The sequence below is a fragment of the Leucopleurus acutus genome (genome assembly GCF_964270905.1).
Source record: "Leucopleurus acutus genome assembly, chromosome: 3".
Classification (NCBI taxonomy): Eukaryota; Metazoa; Chordata; class Mammalia; order Artiodactyla; family Delphinidae; genus Leucopleurus; species Leucopleurus acutus.
The window spans coordinates 98431519-98451115 of NC_139145.1; positions in this window are offsets into that span (position 1 = coordinate 98431519).

Here is a 19597-nt window from a genome sequence, read left to right on the forward strand (position 1 = left end):
ACATTTTGCCAGTAAGAGACAGCCAGAAAAATGGATGTATTCATAGGCAGTGGCTAACTGTTTGGATGGATTGTCAGCAACTTGGAAGCAACAAGAGGGAGAGATTGGTGAGAAAGAAATCCAGGGAAGAGATATGTGGCTGGACTAAAAATGGTGAATGGTCACAAACAGTGAAGATATTTGTGAACCAAGTAAAAGGTCATCAAAGGGCATTCACTTCAGAGGCGCTTCTAATCAGATGAAGAAAATGACACGTTTTGCATGTCAGTCAGCCTCTTTCCCCAGTTATTTCAGTGCCTGCTCAATAGGCCTCTGAGATAAGTGGCATCTGATAAGTGGCATGGTGGCATGGATAAGGCTCTACATGGGCTTAACAATACGGACATCCTCTTACTAAGGCTGACTTGGCTAACTACTGCTGACTGTGATGTGTGTGACACACATTTGGCAAGTGAGCATATGAAAAGATGCTCAACTTCATTTGTCATTAGATAATTACAAATTAAAACAGCCATCAGATATCACCACACACCTATTAGAAAGCTAAAATCCAAAAACTGACAATCTCAAATGTGATGATGATGTGCATCAACAGGAACTCTCATTCATCACTGGTGGGAATGTAAAATGCAGCTCACTTTGGAAGAGAGTTTGACCTTTTCTTACAAAACTAAACATAGTCTTGTCTTAACATATTATCCAGGAGTTACGCTGATATTAGGTATTTACCCAGTTGAGTTTAAAGCATGTCCACACATGAATGTTTATAGCAACCGTATTCATAATTGCCAAAAAGCTGGAGGCAACCAAGATGTCCTTCAATAGATAAACAGATAAACTTTGGTACACCCATGCAATGGAATATTATTCCACAATATAATTCAGAAATGACCTATTGAGCCATAAAAAACCAGAACCTTAAATAATACTGCTAAGTAAAATAAGTTTGAGATGGCTATATACTGTATGATTCTAATTAAATGACATTTTGGAAAAGGTAAAACTATACAGACAATAAAAAAAATCATTGGTTGTGAGAAGTTTGGAGGAGAGAGGATTGAAAAGGTAAAACACAGGGGATGGAAAAAGTGAAACACAGGTGAAACTGTTCTTTATGATGCTGTAATAGTGGATACATTGACATGTGTTTGTTAAACCCTATAGAATTATATAATGCAAAGAGCAACACTTAATCTATACACATGAAAAAATCATTTATAAGGACAGGGAATCCCAGAGAAGAATGCAGACTGTGACAAGAGAACCTAAGCGTATTACAAATGTACAAAACGATCTCAAAGAAAGGGGTGAAGGAAAAGGTGCTGACCTAAGTAACTGTGGATATGGAGTTTTTTAAGACTAAAGGCCAAAAGAACTGCACATAAGTATTGACTCTAGTCGATAGTTTTTTTTCTCCCATGGGTGTATGTACTGTATTAACAATTTTGATTCTGTTATATGTGTATACTGGAATTAAAACTTAAGTAAACAGATGGCAGATGGTGGGATCTAGGGTTTACACTGCTGGAGGAGAAATATACAGATCAGCAAAACGAGTGGGCTAGAATGATCCATTTGGTAATAAAGACACCAGTAAGAACTCATGTTTAATTTAAGACAGATACAGATGATTACATTTAGAAATATTTATAGATATGTGTATATACACGTTAGCACACACACTCATATTTCTTTGTCAGCTGACAGGGTCTAAACGAAATGACACCCCATTAGCATGAGCACACCTAGCACCCAGATCTTGGTTTCTAATGTCATTCTCCAATAAAAGGAAACAGGGATCCTTGGAGAAATGGCTGTCTCTAGGACTTGGGCAGGAAAAATACAAGATGAGCTTAGAGTGGCTTGTCAGTTTGTAGTACCAGAAATAAGGAAGTGCTCAAAAAGAGATAAACAACCACACTGATGAATGGTAAAGGGGCACAGGAGCCAACTGAAAGAGCTCCTAATAGCCAAAGCTGGAACAATTCAAGCAACAAAATAAAGTAGTATTAGAATGTAATCCAAAATATAAAATATTCATGAGCCCATACTTATACAAATGATTAAATAAATAAATGAGGAGAGACAAATTTCTAACATAGAAAAATTCCAAATAAATTATGTAGCTACTTCATCCTAAAAGAGATGGAGCATAACTCCCACTCCTAGGTGTATTCTGCTCATTATCATGTCCTCTCAAAGAGTACAGTATGGAAAGGGGGGAATAAGAGTAACCTTTCAGGGCTTCCCTGGTGGCGCAGTGGTTGAGAGTCCGCCTGCCGATGCAGGGGACACGGGTTCATGCCCCGGTCCGGGAAGATCCCACATGCCGCGGAGCGGCTGGGCCCATGAGCCATGGCCGCTGAGCCTGTGCGTCCGGAGCCTGTGCTCTGCAACGGGAGAGGCCACAACAGTGAGAGGCCCGCGTACCACAAAAACAAAAACAAAAACAAAAAAGAGTAACCTTTCAGTGGAGAAACCTGACAAATACTACTTCAGCCAGATGATCAAGGGCAGTATCATCAGTGATAAATCATATTGATAGCATATGCCCTTGATATGATGTAATGAAAATGTCAATTTACCTTTGTGCTCTTTCTCCCTAAAATCCATTACGCCAGTCTTATCAAGGGAAAAACATCAGACAATCCAATGGAGGAGTGACCTACTAGTATCCTTCAAACTTGTCCAGGTCGTCAAAAATAAGGAAAGTCTAAGAAATTAAGTCTAAAGAAATCTGAGGACTATAAGTTATGTGGTATCTTGGATGGGATCCTAAAACAGAATAAGGACATTAGGTAAAAACTAAGGAAATCTGAATAAACCATGAATTTTAGTTAATAATGGCATACCAATATTGTTTCATTAATGTAACAAATGTTCCATACGAAAGTAAGATGTCAGTAATAGGGGAAATTGTGTATAGAGAGATATATGAGAACTTTCTGTACTACATTTTTTTTCTGTAAATCTTAAATGGTTCTAAAAATAAAGTCTATTAATAAAAAATATTGAGAGAAAAATATAAAGATGGAATAAATATATTTTAGACTTACAAAATCTGAAAGAATCCATCAACAGCAGATATCCACCACAAGAAATGTTAAAGAAGATCCTTTAGGCAGAGGGAGAATGATACCAGACAGAAATCTAGACCAGTACAAAGGAATAAAAAGCACCAGAAATGGTAACTTATGTGGGTTGAAGTTTTTTCTTAGTTTTTAAATTTCATTAAAAAATAGTTAACTGTTTGAAACAGAAATAAAAACAATGTACTGGAGCATTTATAATATGTGTATAAATTTTATGCCAACAACAGGATAAAGGCCAGCAAGGGATAAACAGGACTAAACTGTTATAAGATTTTCATTCTATACATATTAAAGGTACACTGTGATAAGATAAAGATATATACTATAAGTCTTAAAACAACCATTAAAATAACAACAGAGTTATGGCTAATAAACCAAACAAGAAGATAAAATTAAATAATAAAAATATTCAATTAATCTATGACAAGGCAAAGAAAAGGAAAAGGAAAAAAAAAAAACAAAGACAGATGGGTCAAAATAAAAAACCAAGGTGATAGATTTAAACCCAATGATATCAATATTCACATTAAATATAAATGGTATAAAAACACCATTTAAAGGCAGAGATTGTTAGATTGCATAAAAATGGAAGAACTTTTTTTTTTTTTTTTTTTTGTGGTGCACGGGCCTCTCACTGTTGTGGCCTCTCCCATTGCGGAGCACAAGCTCCAGATGTGCAGGCTCAATGGCCATGGCTCACGGGCCCAGCCGCTCCGCGGCATGTGGGATCTTCCTGGACCGGGGCACGAACCCGTGTCCCCTGCATCGGCAGGTGGACTCTCAACCACTGCACCACCAGGGAAGCCCTAGATCAAACTTTTAATATAAAGACATAAACAAGTTAAAAGTAAATGAATGGAAATGATGTAACACTAATTGAAAGAAAACTGTAATGACTATATTAATATCAAAGTAGATTTCAGAGCAAAGGATATTACTCAGGATAAAGAGCATTACATTGTAATGATAAAGGGGTCGATTAATCTGCACTATATTCAATTTTAAACATTTAAGAACCTAATTACAGAATATAAGTTCTCACCATCCCACTTTTTCACTTTTAAACAGTTGGCATGATGTAAGGCTTGCATGGTCCATTCATAAAGTCTTGTGTATTGTCCCAAGACTTTGACTCTCAAGTTTTGCTGGTTTTCTCAGTCATTCAATATATTATTCAATTTTGAACAGCATGAGTCAATGTTGATGAATTTTTAAAAGGGTGATATTTTGACATTTGCTGTGATTGTCTTCATACATATTTTATGAGAAAATACAAATTAGAGAGAATAGAGTCTGTATTTACTTTAACTGCAAATGTTAGTCATTGACAGGACCAATCTAGCAGGATTATTATAATGAAAGTTCTGTGGTCTTTTTCATATAAAATTCAAAATGATGTGGTGTCACCATATTGACCAAATATGAAGAACTTCCTCTTAGGGTGACATGACAGCAGCAGAACCATTAAAATCAGTGCCTCTATGAGTCATTTGATATTGATTTTTTATCTTCACTTCCTGAGAATTTTCTGAAGTCCCAAATTGCCAGAATGCAGTAACATGATATTTCTATCCAATGGAGACGATATTCCAAAGGTCATTCCATTTCTGGCCAGAAGACCATACAGCTGAGGGAGGTATGAGAGTTCTTATGTGTGACTGATGACATAGTAATTCAATATTACGTTTTTTGTTCCTTTTGATTTCAAAAGACTCACGTAGCAAAAAGTTAAGGTTGAGGTTAGTCTAGGACCTACGTCTAGCTATTTGAACTTCCCCTGGTTTGCCTACTGATTCTGATTATATTATCAATTCAGAAATTCAAGAGATGTTCCAAAGTTTAATAATATTTGCCAAGGCTTTTTAGGTAATCGGTCATAGCTTTGCTAGCCCAGTGTTTGTTATTATTAATCTACATACTTTTTTTTTTTTTTTAATATTTAAGCTGAATATACAATGACTGTAGGGGAAATAGTGCTTGGCTATTCTCAGGTTTCTTTGCTTTTTAAAAATTTATTTATTTATTTTTGCTCTGTTGGGTCTTTGTTTCTGTGCGAGGGCTTTCTCTAGCTTTGGCAAGTGGGGGCCACTCTTCATCACGGTGTGCGGGCCTCTCACTATCGCGGCCTCTCTTGTTGCGGAGCACAGGCTCCAGACGTGCAGGCTCAGTAGTTGTGGCTCACGGGCCCAGTTGCTCCACGGCATGTGGGATCTTCCCAGACCAGGGCTCAAACCCGTGTCCCCTGCATTAGCAGGCAGATTCTCAACCACTGTGCCACCAGGGAAGCCCCAATCTACATACTTTTAAATGATTTCCGAAGCACGTAGGTGTCCAAAGGACCTTTCAACCATTTTCTTTCCTAATAGATGAATATAGAAGAGGAATTCTCCTTCTACAAATAAACATGATGTAAGGATGACATCCATATACCCTTATATAATTTCATATCTGTATCAATCACCATTCACTGACCTACTTTCCTAAATACTTCAAATTAACTGCTGATTGTATCCCTTCAGAGAGTTCATCCCTAGAACTTGATATGGCTCTTGATAACTTCTGTGGTTGAAAGGAAGCTACTCACTGGAAAGGCTGAAGGACACCATGTGACCCTGGTTTGTCTAATGAAGCATTTTTCTTTTGCAGGCTGTTGTTTAATCAGTGTTTGCCTTGTGTGTACATTACATGATCTGAACGGGGTTTTCAGAGGGCTGAGGGAGAGAACAGAGAGAGTTTCTGCTTGCTAGAGAGGCTGAGAAGTGAGAGGTCAAGTGGGAGATAGGGCTGGAAGAGTGGAAGCTGCTATAGGAAGATTTTTTAGGGGAAGAGCTTAGATGATCTGTATGGATATAAAGGAAGCTTTTGCTACATAATGTGCAATATAATCCCTTCCTCCTCTCAAAAACATATTTGCAAATCTATACATTAGACATCTATAGCTTTGTTGGAGGAAGTATGCTGAGACTGGCCTCAGGGAGAAAGAAGCATGGCCTCAGGGGCTCAGCGACAGTCAGAGTACTCCTGGAAGCACCACCTCCAAAGCAAAGGAGAAAAAAGTTGTCCACATTTTGTTGCTGCTCTTTCATTTTTCTGCTGCTTTCAAGATGGCAGAGTTTATAGGTAACATGGAGGAAAGAAAAACAAGATGAGGTTAACCTCTCTGAAGAAGAAATGATGAGTCATTTGCCATGAGAGTTAACTAAGTAAGGATTTTTTTTTAACTCTTCCTGTGTTGCTTACAGAAACATAACTAAAGTGTTTTAATAAGTTCTTATCTCAAGACCATTAACGGCTAATCATACGCATATGTGACTCCAGTAATACAAAGTAGAAGGCTTTTTAAAAATAAGTTTATTTTATTTTATTTTTTTTTGGCTGCGTTGGGTCTTAGCTGCGGCCAGCACGCGGGATCTTTTGTTGTGGCGCGTGGGCTCCAGAGCACATGGGCTCTGTAGTTTGTGGCACACAGGCTCTCTAGTTGAGGCACGTGGGCTCAGTAGTTGTGGCGTGCAGGCTTAGTTGCCCCACAGCATGTGGAATCTTAGCTCCCCGACCAGGGATCGAACCCACGTCCTCTGCATTGGAAGGCAGATTCTTAACCACTGGACCACCAGGGAAGTCCCAATAGAAGGCTTTTTTAAACCATAGCACAACTGAAGGGGAGCAGAGAGTACTTGGAAAGCCTAAATAGGGGCAAGATGGCATGCATATTGTTCCAACAAGAGAAAAATGTGTTCGGATATTTTTACAAAATCTACCAAAAAGAGGTAAATTGGTTTTACATTTTTTGGTGAAGAAGCCAGCTTAATATCCAATTCTTAGAGGAGCTTCGGGGGAAATGAAGCATAGTGACTGAGTCGGGTTAGGGGTATATGGGACAGAGGTCAGCAAGGGTAGGCTTCAATCTGGCTGAAGCCAATAAGCCAGTTAGTAGTCAGGGGATATCTGAGTAGTCTAGCCACTATATTGAAGCTTCTCTTTCTCGGAAGCAGGCTCCATGTCTTAGTTACATTTGTATTTCCCCAAGACCTTACATATTCAAGCACGGGGTAGATTTAAATTGTATGAGAGTTAGACTTCCAGGTTCTCAAGGAAGAAGAAAATTTGGTTTAGTACCTTGTCAGTGAAAATGGGATCCTAAGTTCCCATCCCAGTTCCATATGTGACTTAAATACATGGCAAATCACTATATTACATTTTTACTCACCGCTTCCTTTCTATAAAGAATGTTCATATTGTTACAAACATCCCTCCACCAAAAGGTTAGACCCTTACTTACCCAGCTATTTGGGGGCAGGAGGGGGTACTTCCTGTGGCATTATCCCAAATTACTGTTAGAATTTAATATCCTTTATAATGTTGCACAGATTTGATATGACAGCTCAGAAAAAGGGTTACTTTGAGGTATGTGATGGCTACACAGAAAGAAAAATGTATCATCACTCCTGTAATCCATAGATTTTCTTCAAATCTCATACCTATGCCTTACCTTTCTCTTCTTCGATTCTGTAATTACCTCTCCTTCCTCGCTTTTTATTCACTTGTAAATACACTACAGTCCAGCTTGCAGCCCCATCACTCCACAATAACTGTTCCTGTCAAGGACACCATTGCTGTCCATGTGGCAAAATCCAATAAACACATCTGCAAATCTCAGCTATTCAAACCTTCACTGGCATTGAAGGTTAGCCCACCCGCCTCCTCCTTTTAAAAAAAAATAATCTTAAATATTTGACATATGGTGGTTAACATGTGGTTATGTAATTTAAATGTGCAAAAGGGTCCATTAAAAAAACAACAGTCCATGTAGTTGTTGATTTAACAAATAAAAATACAGGACACCCAGTTTAAACTTGAATTTCAGATAAACAATGCATTTTTTTAAGTATAAGTATATCCCCTGAAATATTGAGGATACATTATACTAAAAATGTATTTGTTGTTTATTTGAAATTCAAATTTAACTGAGTACCTTTTTTTTATCTGGCAACTCATGCTACCATGTCCCATGACTTGTCCTACTCCCCAGAGGCAATAAATTCTAATTTTACAAAAGCTGGCTATAAGGAAGCATCAGGCAATTCATGGAAAGCTCCTGGCACAGAGTGTAGACAGGCAACAAATGAAATCTATCACAATAATGATATCATTATATTATTATTTCTATTATTATTATGACTCTTGTAAGAACCTTTGACTAGTCTGCTGAGGTTCGACCTCGCCCACTTCAGCTACCCAAATCGTCTTAAACACCATTTCCAAGTTAATAGTCTCATGATTTTCCTTCAGTCTTATCACTTTCCAACTCTAAAATCTGTAATGAGTCAAAATTATTCACGGAATAAACTATAACCCCTTAACAAAAAAGCTGTTTCTTCTGGTAGTTAGCTCCATGTTTCTAAATGATACTTTAAAACTTCCTGATGTTTGACATTATCTCTTTGCTTCTGTGATGATGAATGAGGATTTACTTCCCTTGCATGATTCCGATTCCCCCTTCCCCATTTTTTATTTTTATTTTATTTATTTATTTATTTATATATTTTTTAACATCTTTATTGGGGTATAATTGCTTTACAATGGTGTGTTAGTTTCTGCTTTATAACAAAGTGAATCAGTTATACATATACATATGTTCCCATATCTCTTCCCTCTTGCGTCTCCCTCCCTCCCACCCTCCCTATCCCACCCCTCCAGGCGGTCACAAAGCACCGAGCTGATCTCCCTGTGCTATGCGGCTGCTTCCCACTAGCTATCTACCTTACGTTTGTTAGTGTATATATGTCCATGCCTCTCTCGCTTTGTCACAGCTCACTCTTCCCCCTCCTCATATCCTCAAGTCTGTTCTCCAGTAGGTCTGTGTCTTTATTCCTGTCTTACCCCTAGGTTTTTCATGACATTTTTTTTTCTTAAATTGCCCCCATTTTTTCAATAGAATTATATTTGCTATGTTAATTGGTATTTCCTTATAAGAGTTAGTAAAATGCTAACACTTTCAAATTCTTATGCCATCAACTACAGGTAATATCATTCGACTTCTTGTGATGTGAGGGAATTAGCGCTCCTATTCTTTATCTCTTCTTTCCACTTCTACCTCCCACTTCTGTCTTCTATACTTGTTCTATTGATAAAGCAAGGTTGATACTATTTACCATCGGTTCTGTAACAATAATTAGGCTTATGTTGATCCTAAAAACTGCAAGTCAGTAAAGTGCTTACATTATTTTGACATCACATCAATGCAGTTTTCATACTCTGTTACACTAAAATCTATTGATCTCATGCTTTGAGGAGCTCTTTTGCTCATGTGTGATATAAAACCATGCACTGGTTATTTAGAAAATCTCGACTCAATGAGTTATGCAGGTCTTCTAAATGTTGATACATTTTACTTTACAATATCAAAAAATAATATTTTTTAATGTCACCACTGATCCCATCAGGAAGGTCTTTAAGTGTTGGGAATCTGTCAGGCTCAAAGAAGTGGATACACGTTTTCCAAAATTGTCATTTCTGCTTGACACTTTGTATTTTATCAGTGGCAGTAAATACTATCAGTTGTTTTCTTGGAAGCGACAGGCTCATTTCATTCCTTTTAGGAAATGTCTGCCAAAACTCTAAGTTTGAATAACCATGGTTTGCCTATCAATTGTTCAGTCAAGTAAAAATAGTACTTCATGGCAAAAGCATCTAATTTAGCTCACAAACAGCTGCACAAGCGCTTGTCTCCAAGAACACCCTTAAACTGTGGTAGATGGAGGATAATGTACACTTGTTTTGATATAAAGAATCTTAAAAAGATGTGCTCAAGGGTCAAGATTAATAAAATTAATAATTTTAACTGCTTTGTCAATGACATTTTAAAATACAAAAATTTGTTGCTGTTGTTGTTTTTTACTGGAGTGCATGGTAGAGAAGAATTCAGTGCCTGCTAGTACCGCTTGGTAGCACCACACTCATTTATGCTAAAGTGTCAGCAGTTTTAACCATCTTTGCTTATGCAAATGTCAAAGCAGTGCAAAAGGCATATCTTAGTATTATTATGAAAATAGTGTTGACCTCACTGACTCCCTGAAAAGGTCTTGTGTTCCCCAGGCATCCGTGGAGCCCAATTTGAAAGTCATTAATGTAGTCTGGTCCTGGGGACTTCCCTCTGAGAACCCTCTAACTTCCTTCTCTCTGGGCAAAAGTCCTAGACTTCCCTTCACAGTCATGAGTTAGAGCTTCTGTTTTCTGGATCCCATGCCATCTTTTTGCTGTTGTTTACTCCTTGGTTTTATTACCACACAAAAAAAGTCTATGGGAGGGAAAGCTTTCTGAGTCCTTGCATATATAAAGTATCTTAATTCCACCTTCACACCTGATGGTTTAGCTACATATGGAATTGTGGTTTGAAAATCATTTCCCCTGCGACTTCATGTTACTCTGCTGTCTTCTAGCCCTTGGTGTTGCTATTGCAAACTCTGATGAGAGGGTGATTCTTATTTCTTTATAAGTTGTTTCCTCCATACCCCCATTGAGAAAGCGTTTCAGATCATGTTTACACTCTTGCTGTTTCTACATTTCAACAAGATGTGCCTAGGTGTGGGTCTTTTATTTTTTCATTCATTGCAGGACCTCTTTAGACCTTTAAATCTGTTCCTCTGAAATATCGTTGCATTATTTCTTTGTTAGTTTATTCTTTATTGTTTTCTCTTTCTGGCACTTCCATTAGTCGGTGGTTGGAACATCTGTATATATTCTTTAGTTTTCTTTCTACACTGCTAATTTTATTTGTAAATAATATTTTCTATCTCTTTGACTTTTTCTTCTACTTTCTGATATTTCCATTTTGATTTGTAATCCTTCTATGCAGTTTTGTATTTTGGCAGTCATATTTCATTATTCAAGACATCTTTCCTCTGTTTTGATTATTGTTTTTTTCACTGCAATCTTTTTGAAGATTTCTCTGTTCCATATATTAAAATTTCACTTCCTCCAGTGTCATCTTTACCTATTGATTCATCTCGATCTCTTTCTTTTGTGTTGGAGACTTTCTTAAAATCTAGTGATCTTTAATTGTCTATTCATATTTAAGAATGAGGCAATAAAAAGTTAATTGGGCACTCTGGGTACATGGGAAGACCCTGTCACCTCACAGATTTAGACTGAGATTAATGTGCTTATTCGGAAGGTAGATTTTTTAAAGGAGGCTAACTTCTAGAAGCTGAAGAGCACAGGCCTTCAATTTCTAGAGAGGAGGTTTTGTGTGTTTTTTGGGCCAGAGATTCAGAGTGCAGGGGTGGGTGGGGTGGAATAGCAACAGTTATGTATACTTCCTTTCAATCCATTCCTCTGTGTTCAGCCGCTAGCCTCATTTCTGTTCTCTGTGGTACCTGGCACACCCTGGGCTCCAGGATTCTTCAGGGCAGGTTGGCTCTCCCCTTAATCCTGTCTCTTCTACGTGTTCTATGAGCTGTGGCTTCCTCTGTCAACACTCAGTCACTCCTCCATCCGCTTTCCATCCTCCAGAAATCATTAAAGTCATTGAAATGAAGCCACTGATGGCTCTTCCTGGTATCTTTGTTGTTGTAGGCTTATGTCTTTTCTAAAAATTTGTTATCATTTCCTAGGTCTTCGTATAGAAAGGGGAGAGAGAGATGTGCTCATCATTCCACCATCCTTAACCAGTAACTCTCTTCTTTTGGCTTCTATGATATCCATTCTCCCAGTTCTCCTGGGCTGTCTCTTTTACTGGTTCCCCCTTCTGTACTGACAGCTTAATGTTAGAGTTTCTCTTTTCTCTATACTCTCTTCCTAGACAATCTTACCCACTGGATCATTTTCAAATGTTTATCTACATGCTGATAGTTTCCTGGTTTGTATCTCCCTCCCTGATCTTACTTCTGGACTCCAGGTTCTTTATCCAACTGCTTACTTGAAATCTCGAATGTTTCACAGATACTTCAAAGGTTAGTTTCCAGTATCCCCCTCTTCAACTTTCCCCTATCTCAGTAAAGGGTCATTTCCCTCTGCAGGGCTTTCCACTCCTGTTTCCTCTTCCTGAAATGCTGTTCCCTTCTCTACCTGCCTGGCTACTTTCTTCTCATCCTTAGGCAAAACTTCCACAACTATATAAAGCTGCTACCTCCTTTCCACAGTTATTTTGTCTCTTGGCACCCTGTTACCAATCCTCATAGAACTTTTCAAATTTGAAATTATTTGTTCATGTTTATTTTTACCCCTTTCTTATTAGGTGGTAAGGCCCACTGCGGGTAGTGACTGTGCTGTCACATTTGTCACTGCTTTTCCAGCACTACCATAGTGCTTGACCCATAGGAAGAACTTAACAAATACGTGTACAATAGTTAGATACAGTTTGAAATGAATGCTGAGATCTCAAAACGCTTTCTTATTTATAAGAAAACTGCCTTAAAGGACTTCAAAAATACTCTAACAACTTACCCTCTCGCTTATTTAATTTTTAATCTTTTAAACTTACTTGCAAACTGAAAATGCAACTCATTTAAAACAGAATACTGTAATACTTGTGAATACAGTTTAGTCCAGAAAGCAATATGAGTGCCTTTTAACTGGCATACATCACCTCTTGAAGGACTCTTGGCCATCTATAGGCTTAGAACTCCAAATGAATTTTCTCTCAATATTTTCCTTTTGTCCTTACTTGATCCAACTTTATGAAATTATCATGGCATGTTTGATAAGGGCCATGAATGTTCAGTTCAAAATGAATTATGAATCATGACACCACCTGAGAACACAGGAATAAAAAAGAGGCAAGACTTTCCTGCTAAAGCCAGACAGCTCTCTATATTTCACTGCTTTAAACCTGCCAAATAAAATGTCATGAAATAGATCAGATGGACCTAGGGGATCTCGCTGTCATGAAGAGCCATATTCATCAGGTATATGTCAACTGTCCTGCTATAGGTTCTCGGCTTGATTCCCAATACCCACTTCTTCAGGAAAGAAACAGAAACACAAAACTGGTTATGCAGAGAACTAAGCCCTGTGAACTGACAGAGTAAGATATTATTAATGACTCTGGATGTGATATTTTGGCCAGTCTAGTCATGACCACAAGAGCCTTCTATTATCTCTGGGTACTAGAAATAAACACTTGGGCTAACCTTACAAATGCTATTAGCTATCAAAGGAAAAGAATATTTTCTATGCTATAATTCTTGGTTCAAATGAAAAAATTCTTAGAAATTATCATTTATCCCAATTTTTGAAGTAAAGTACACATTCGGCTTAGTAATAAGAGCTATTTCCGTGTAGTAATAAGAGCTTATCTTATCACATCCACTGTTAGGGGAGAGCCTCCTTCTGTCTCTCTCATCCTGTAAGACCCTTGAAACATCCTGCAGGTGGCTCCTATCTTGTGGGAATGTTATTCACAGAAAATCATATCACCTTGTAAGGCCTTTCTCTGGTCTCAGGGAAGGTACAAAGGAAAGTAGGAGGGGCTGGACGGAGAGGTCGATGGTTGCCTGGAGAGGTGGCTATTGACAGAACCACAGGTGGGGAGGAAGCTGCGCTAATTAACTGGATCTGGCTCTACAGCTTCCTTGGCCTCCTAAGCCCAGCATGACACCTGCCTCCCTCAGTGTGTCTGGCTAAGCTTAGAAATGCTTCCTTAGGAGGAGACTGAGTAAGTTTGAGTTTTGAAGTCAGACGACCCAGATCTGAATACCAGTTAAGCCACTTCCTGGCTGGGCGACTCTACCAAGTTAACTTAGCCTCTCTGAGCTTCAATTATCTTACCTGCAAATGTGCATAAAATCAGAACCTCTCTTTGTGGATTTTTGGTGAGGATTAAATGAAAAAGTTCTCAGAACTGTGAAAATATAAAATGAGTGCTAAATAAATATTGTTAGTTGCTGTGGGCATTGCTGCTATCTTTCCATCATTCACCCTCCTTCTCCTGGAAACTACCCATTCTTGTTTGGGTTTGCATAACCACGTTTATAGGGCCTTTGTATTTGGAGTAAAGCTCGACATACCCTTGGCTCAATATCCCGCTGGCTCTAGGTGTGAGGCACCTTGCTCAGGTCTAAACTGCTCAGCAGAGTCCCACCTCCTGGCCACGGTTCTCCGCCCTAGGGTGGGTTTGTGATCTAATTTGGTCCAGTGAGACTTGAGATGATTGCTGGGGAATTCTGAGAAAGAAACATCCTTGCTTTTCTGAGAGAAGTTTCAGAAGGGAGGTGGCATCATCATTATTATTGTTATCTCTTTTATTATTATTGTGGATGACAATTCTAGGTTTTCTGAGGGCCCTGACGTTCACCTTTCACCACCTGTGAGCCTGCTGTGGAGGGAGGGAGTCAGACTGCACATGGAATAGATCCAAGGGGGTTACTAAACTTCTCCATGAGCACGGGGACAGGGTTAGAACCTCCACAGATTCCTCACAGGTTAGAGTCTGAGATCACAGCCAAGGAGCTGAGTTACCTGGGGTCCTGTGTTGTATTTCAAGAGCCTTCTAAAAATGCTTCATGAATTTTGGGGGGCGGGGAGAGAGAAATTAGGAGTTTGAGATTAACATGTACACACTGGTATATATATAAAATAGGTAAACGACAAGGACCTACTGTATAGCATGGAGAACTAAACTCAATATCTTATAATAACTTATAATTCTTTTCTATTGAAAAGAATCTAAAAAGGAATATATATAACTGAATTTCTTCGCTGTATACTTGAAACTAACACAACATTGTAAATTAATTATACTTCAATTAAAACAAAGAAAGGAAGGAAGGAAATGCTTCATGAATTTTTAACTGCAAGAGGGCAGCAAGTTATGTGCCATTAATGATCTTGAGAAAGCAAGTTCTCCAAGGTTCTTGCCTTCCTTCCAATAACTTGGCCACCAAAGAGGGAAATATTCTGATGCCTTTTTACCAGTTTCTAATAGCAAAAGCAATGGCATCTCAGAGAACACTGCAGTGGCAAAACTTGCTCTTTGAAACCTAGTACCTAATGAGGTACAAATGTAGGCACCAGCAATCTATGGCATGTGGGCCAGTTATGAGACACAGACCAGTTTCCATTGTCAGGGGATCAACTGCCTCTCACTTTTTCTTTTCCTACTGGAACCAAAGTGCCCTCTGATGGAGAGAACTATCAGGGACAGGAAAAGTAGTAGCTGACAAATGTCTCCAGCCTCATGTTTGCAGTTGGTTTATCCATCTTGGGGAGACAACCTTGGCATGCCGATTTTCAAAGCTTGCCAACTTTTGTAGCAAAGCACAGTAAAACTAACTGACATTTATATTTTGCTTTGTTGCTTGGTTCCCTGTAATGCTTATATTTTTCTTTAGCTTAACTAAATGATAACCAGGCCCAACATTTATTCTTGATTAAGCAGAAACACCAAATTACAACTCATTGGCAAAAGTGAAAACCTACAAATGCATTTAATCATGCCGATAATATTTATGTAAGGAAAGGGTAAGAATGTAACTAAGCCTGATTCTCAATAGCCTTTGGAAAATACTTCATGAATTTTTAACTGCAAGAGGGCAGGAACTGGTCTTTATGACTCAGCTGAAGGATGAATCCTCATAACCCACTGGTTTCATCTGAAGTTCAGAAAAAAGAACATCATCTATTAAATCATCAGTATCAATGGTTACAACACTTTGGGTTTCCCCTGGAGACTTGGTTCTGGCGTATAAATCTATAGCAAGCCCCAGATTTAGGGAAAGAAACATGGTGAGTGCCCTAATGAATTTCAGCAGCCGTGATGATAGGAGGAAGGGTCGATGAAATGACAGGCTGTGTGAGCGATGGAACACACGTTGGTCCATGTCATAGACTAGACTGAGTACCTGCCTTCCAGGAGCTTATAGCCTAAAAAGTGACTATGTAGGATTAAATCAATGCGGGAAAACAAAACAAATGATGAGCCAAGGCAGCAAGCTGAGGAGCTAGGATAAATCACTCCTCAATAATCGTTCCCACTTCTATCCTTGGCCCTCAGAGACAGCAAAGCTAAGCAGAATACTACAAGGTTAATACCCAGGAGGCCCGAGTTCTACTTCCAGCTCTACCCTCATGGCAGGAATAAGTATTAACTGACAATATGTAGTTTTAAAAGCACTATATTGGAAAATAAGATTCTCCCTAAGCTCATATCTGCCTGTGGTGGAAAATTCACACTCGATCTCATTTTAGGGCCCTGCCTCAGCTTCTCTAGGATTAAATGATAGTCTCAGTTCACTCGTGAGTCCAGAACACAGGGGGTCACCCTACTGTTGAGTTCACCTTAGTCATGCTTTCTGGGAAATGGGCTGCTTGGGCAGAGAAAACATTCCCAAGTTTGGGAGGTGCTTTAGGGCTCACATCTGGCTGCCCGAGCCACGTCACATGGCTGTTCTTCTTACGATGTATGTGTGTCCCAGAGCGCTATGAATGAGCACGGCACTGGTCCATACTAACTGCCAGACAGCCAAGACCCTGGCCCCTTCAGCCTCGAGGAAGCTTTAACAGCTCTCTCCAATCTACCTCTGCTTTCGCCAAACTTTGGAGCCCCTTTCCCCTTACAGACACTTTGCTGTCATTGCTTCCATGAGTTTATGCCTTGAAAACAAAAGCTGAGGCCGGGTTGACCTGCCGGGTACCTGTCAACTTTGGCTCTTGGTCCCACTACACGAGAGCCTGTTAGACATGGCGACAAAGGCGGAGCTACCTTTTCATGCTGGGGAAGGGAAACATACCAACAGCAGCAAGGATGAAACATGACTTAAATTATCAGTAGGATGCCCTGTCACACATCGGTGTGGATGGCACAAGCAATTCAAAGATCTGTTCCTCTTCCACACACCAGTTTGAAATCTATAAAAAGAGCAGGAAAAAAAAAACCCTTCTCTTTGTTGCAGAGACTCCCAGCTCTCCTTGAATATATATTCTCGGCTTCCTTCTTGGGAGCAGAACTACTGATGTAGCTGGAACCCTGGATACTTGTAGTAAAGACTAAATTTCCCAGCTTCTTTTGCAGCTAAATGTGCCATTGCAGCCTAGTTCTGGCCCATCGGAGGTAAGTGGAAATGTGGTATGTAAATTCTATGAGTGTAGAGTGTCCTTAAAGAGAAGGGCCATGTCTCTCTTTGTGCTTCCTCTTTCCCACTGGCTGGGATGCAGTTACAATGCCTGAGGCTCCAGCAGCAACCTGGGGCCCTGTGGTGGACACTGTGTGTTGAGAATGGAAGACCAGAAAGATGGGTGTGGTCCAGGCCCTGGTGACCTCGCTGAGCTTCACCACCAGTCCTGGACTGGCCTACCTTCAGATTTCTTCCACCCTACAGAGAAATAACCTCCTATCTTGAAAAGTATAACTACTATTTTAAGCTATCGCAGCTGATGTTCCTCAAGGTAAACCTAGCTTTTCGGAAGAATTCCACAATACCAATAATTTCACAATACCAGGGGAAAATAGAGCAATTTCACATTACCAGAGAAAACATGTGAGTTTTGAGTTCTCTCTGACACTTTCAATAAGGACATGTACCTATGTATGCATGTGTTTCCTTACGTTTGTAGAAGGGAAACTAGCTTAAGTGTTTAGGATGAAGCTCTAGGCTGGCCCAGCGCGTGTATGTGCTTGAGTGGCCGTGGAGCTTCTGGGTCTGAGCTCATCCTAAGCAAGGCGTGAGTCAGGTCCACAAGTGTGGACCTTCCTGGTGTGGTCACTGGACTAGAGGGAGGAGTATGAGGATACTCCAGATGTAAAACTCAGCAGGTTTCCTAACTTCCTTGGATTTATACTCAAGCCACAGGTGAGAAGGATCTAAAAGTTAAAACTAAAATACCTAGGTTCCTTAAAATGTTTGGTGAGATTGGGAATTGAGTTTTGGGGTCTGCCTGGTATCACCACGGGCGTCAGGAGGAGGGCAATGCTGGTGGTGGCTCACGTTAGATGGTGGCCGGAGGTGACAGCAGGTGGTGGAAGCAGCAGGGGTGCAGTGCACAAGCAGACAAGGCATCATCTCACGGCATCAATAACCCAAGAAAAAGCACGGCTTCAGAGGCAGCAAGAGGCATTGCTAAGCGTTGCTGTTTTCCAGTGGCATTGGGAGCCATGGACGGTGGCAGAGTTGCCTTTTGACAGCAGGAGTTGTCAAACAACCTGGACGGCAGAAGCTGGGCACCTGTAGCAGCAGATACCCATGGAAATGAGAGGAGAGGCCAGGAGAAACATGGTGGAGGCCACATGGGTGCTGAGAAGACTTACTGTTTTGAAACATTTTAATCCTTTCTTAGGGCCCCTCAAAATTATCTAAGGACGGAAGAGAAGGTTTTACAAAAAGTCTGAGACCCTATAATATTAAGCCGGAGTCAGAGCAGAGAAACACTTTTTATTACTATTAATGTGAACTCGTTTTACCCTGAGGTTCACGCAGTCACGGGAAAACATAGGTTACAGTTTTTAAGAGGCTCTTTACAGCTGACTCTTGCTAGTTTTCACTGTGCAACGTTCAGTTAACCAATATATGGGCTTGAGACAGGCTAAAATGATCCTTTCCAACAACTACCTGAAGGCATTTTAAATTAGAGAGAGTTGCCTTCAAGAAACTAATATTGTCTTATGTATGCAATATGTAGGAGGCAATAAGTAGGTGACAGGACTGACATACTGCTTTGCTAGAAATGGGAAAAAACACTCCGAGGACGGACTGTTTACTCTTTTACATTTGAAAAGCAAGAGAAAGGAAGGGTAGGTGGTCAGCATTTGAAGATAAATTTTCTAATTTGCTTTCAGAATAAGACCTTGAATTCTACCTTCTGCAGAAACATTTAATAAACGAAGGTTTGACCCTTCTCTTGCCATCCTACGTAGAACAATGAAGAGTTGCAGAAATCTATTCATTAAATCAAAAACTACCTTATCACCTGCTATATTCTAGGAGTTGAGATATATGCCATATGAAATTAGAGAGAATTCAAAGATCAATAAAATATAATTCTTGCCCTTGAAGAACTCAAAGCACATGCAATAAGTAGGGGGAGAGAGAGACACACATAAATAGATGATTATAATATAATGTGGTAGGTGAATCTAAGTGACTATGTGGGTACAGGAGTGACAAGTCCTAGGCATGAATATGTGATATATGGGATGTGTGATCTTTGAGTTGGTCATAAACAACAAATAAGGTTGTATTAAAGGTAGACTAGTTGCGTAGAGCATTTTAGAGTAGGTCTTAAGAAATTACAGAGAACATTGTTTTGGGGGCATGAGAAATAGTATGGTGTGGCTGGAGCAAGAGGAACATGACTGGGGACTGGGGAAGGAGAGGCCAGAAGGAGAGGCTGGGGCCAGCCTGAAGGGCACTGTGTACCAAGCTAAAGAATTTGGACTCATGCCTTTATCGTGGTGACTCATCAAAGGATTTTAAGCAGCGGAATGGCATGATCAAATTTGCTTAGCTTGACAGTTGTACAATCAACACTTACTGAGTTTTTCTTAGGTGCCCAACACTGTTAGAAGGATAAAA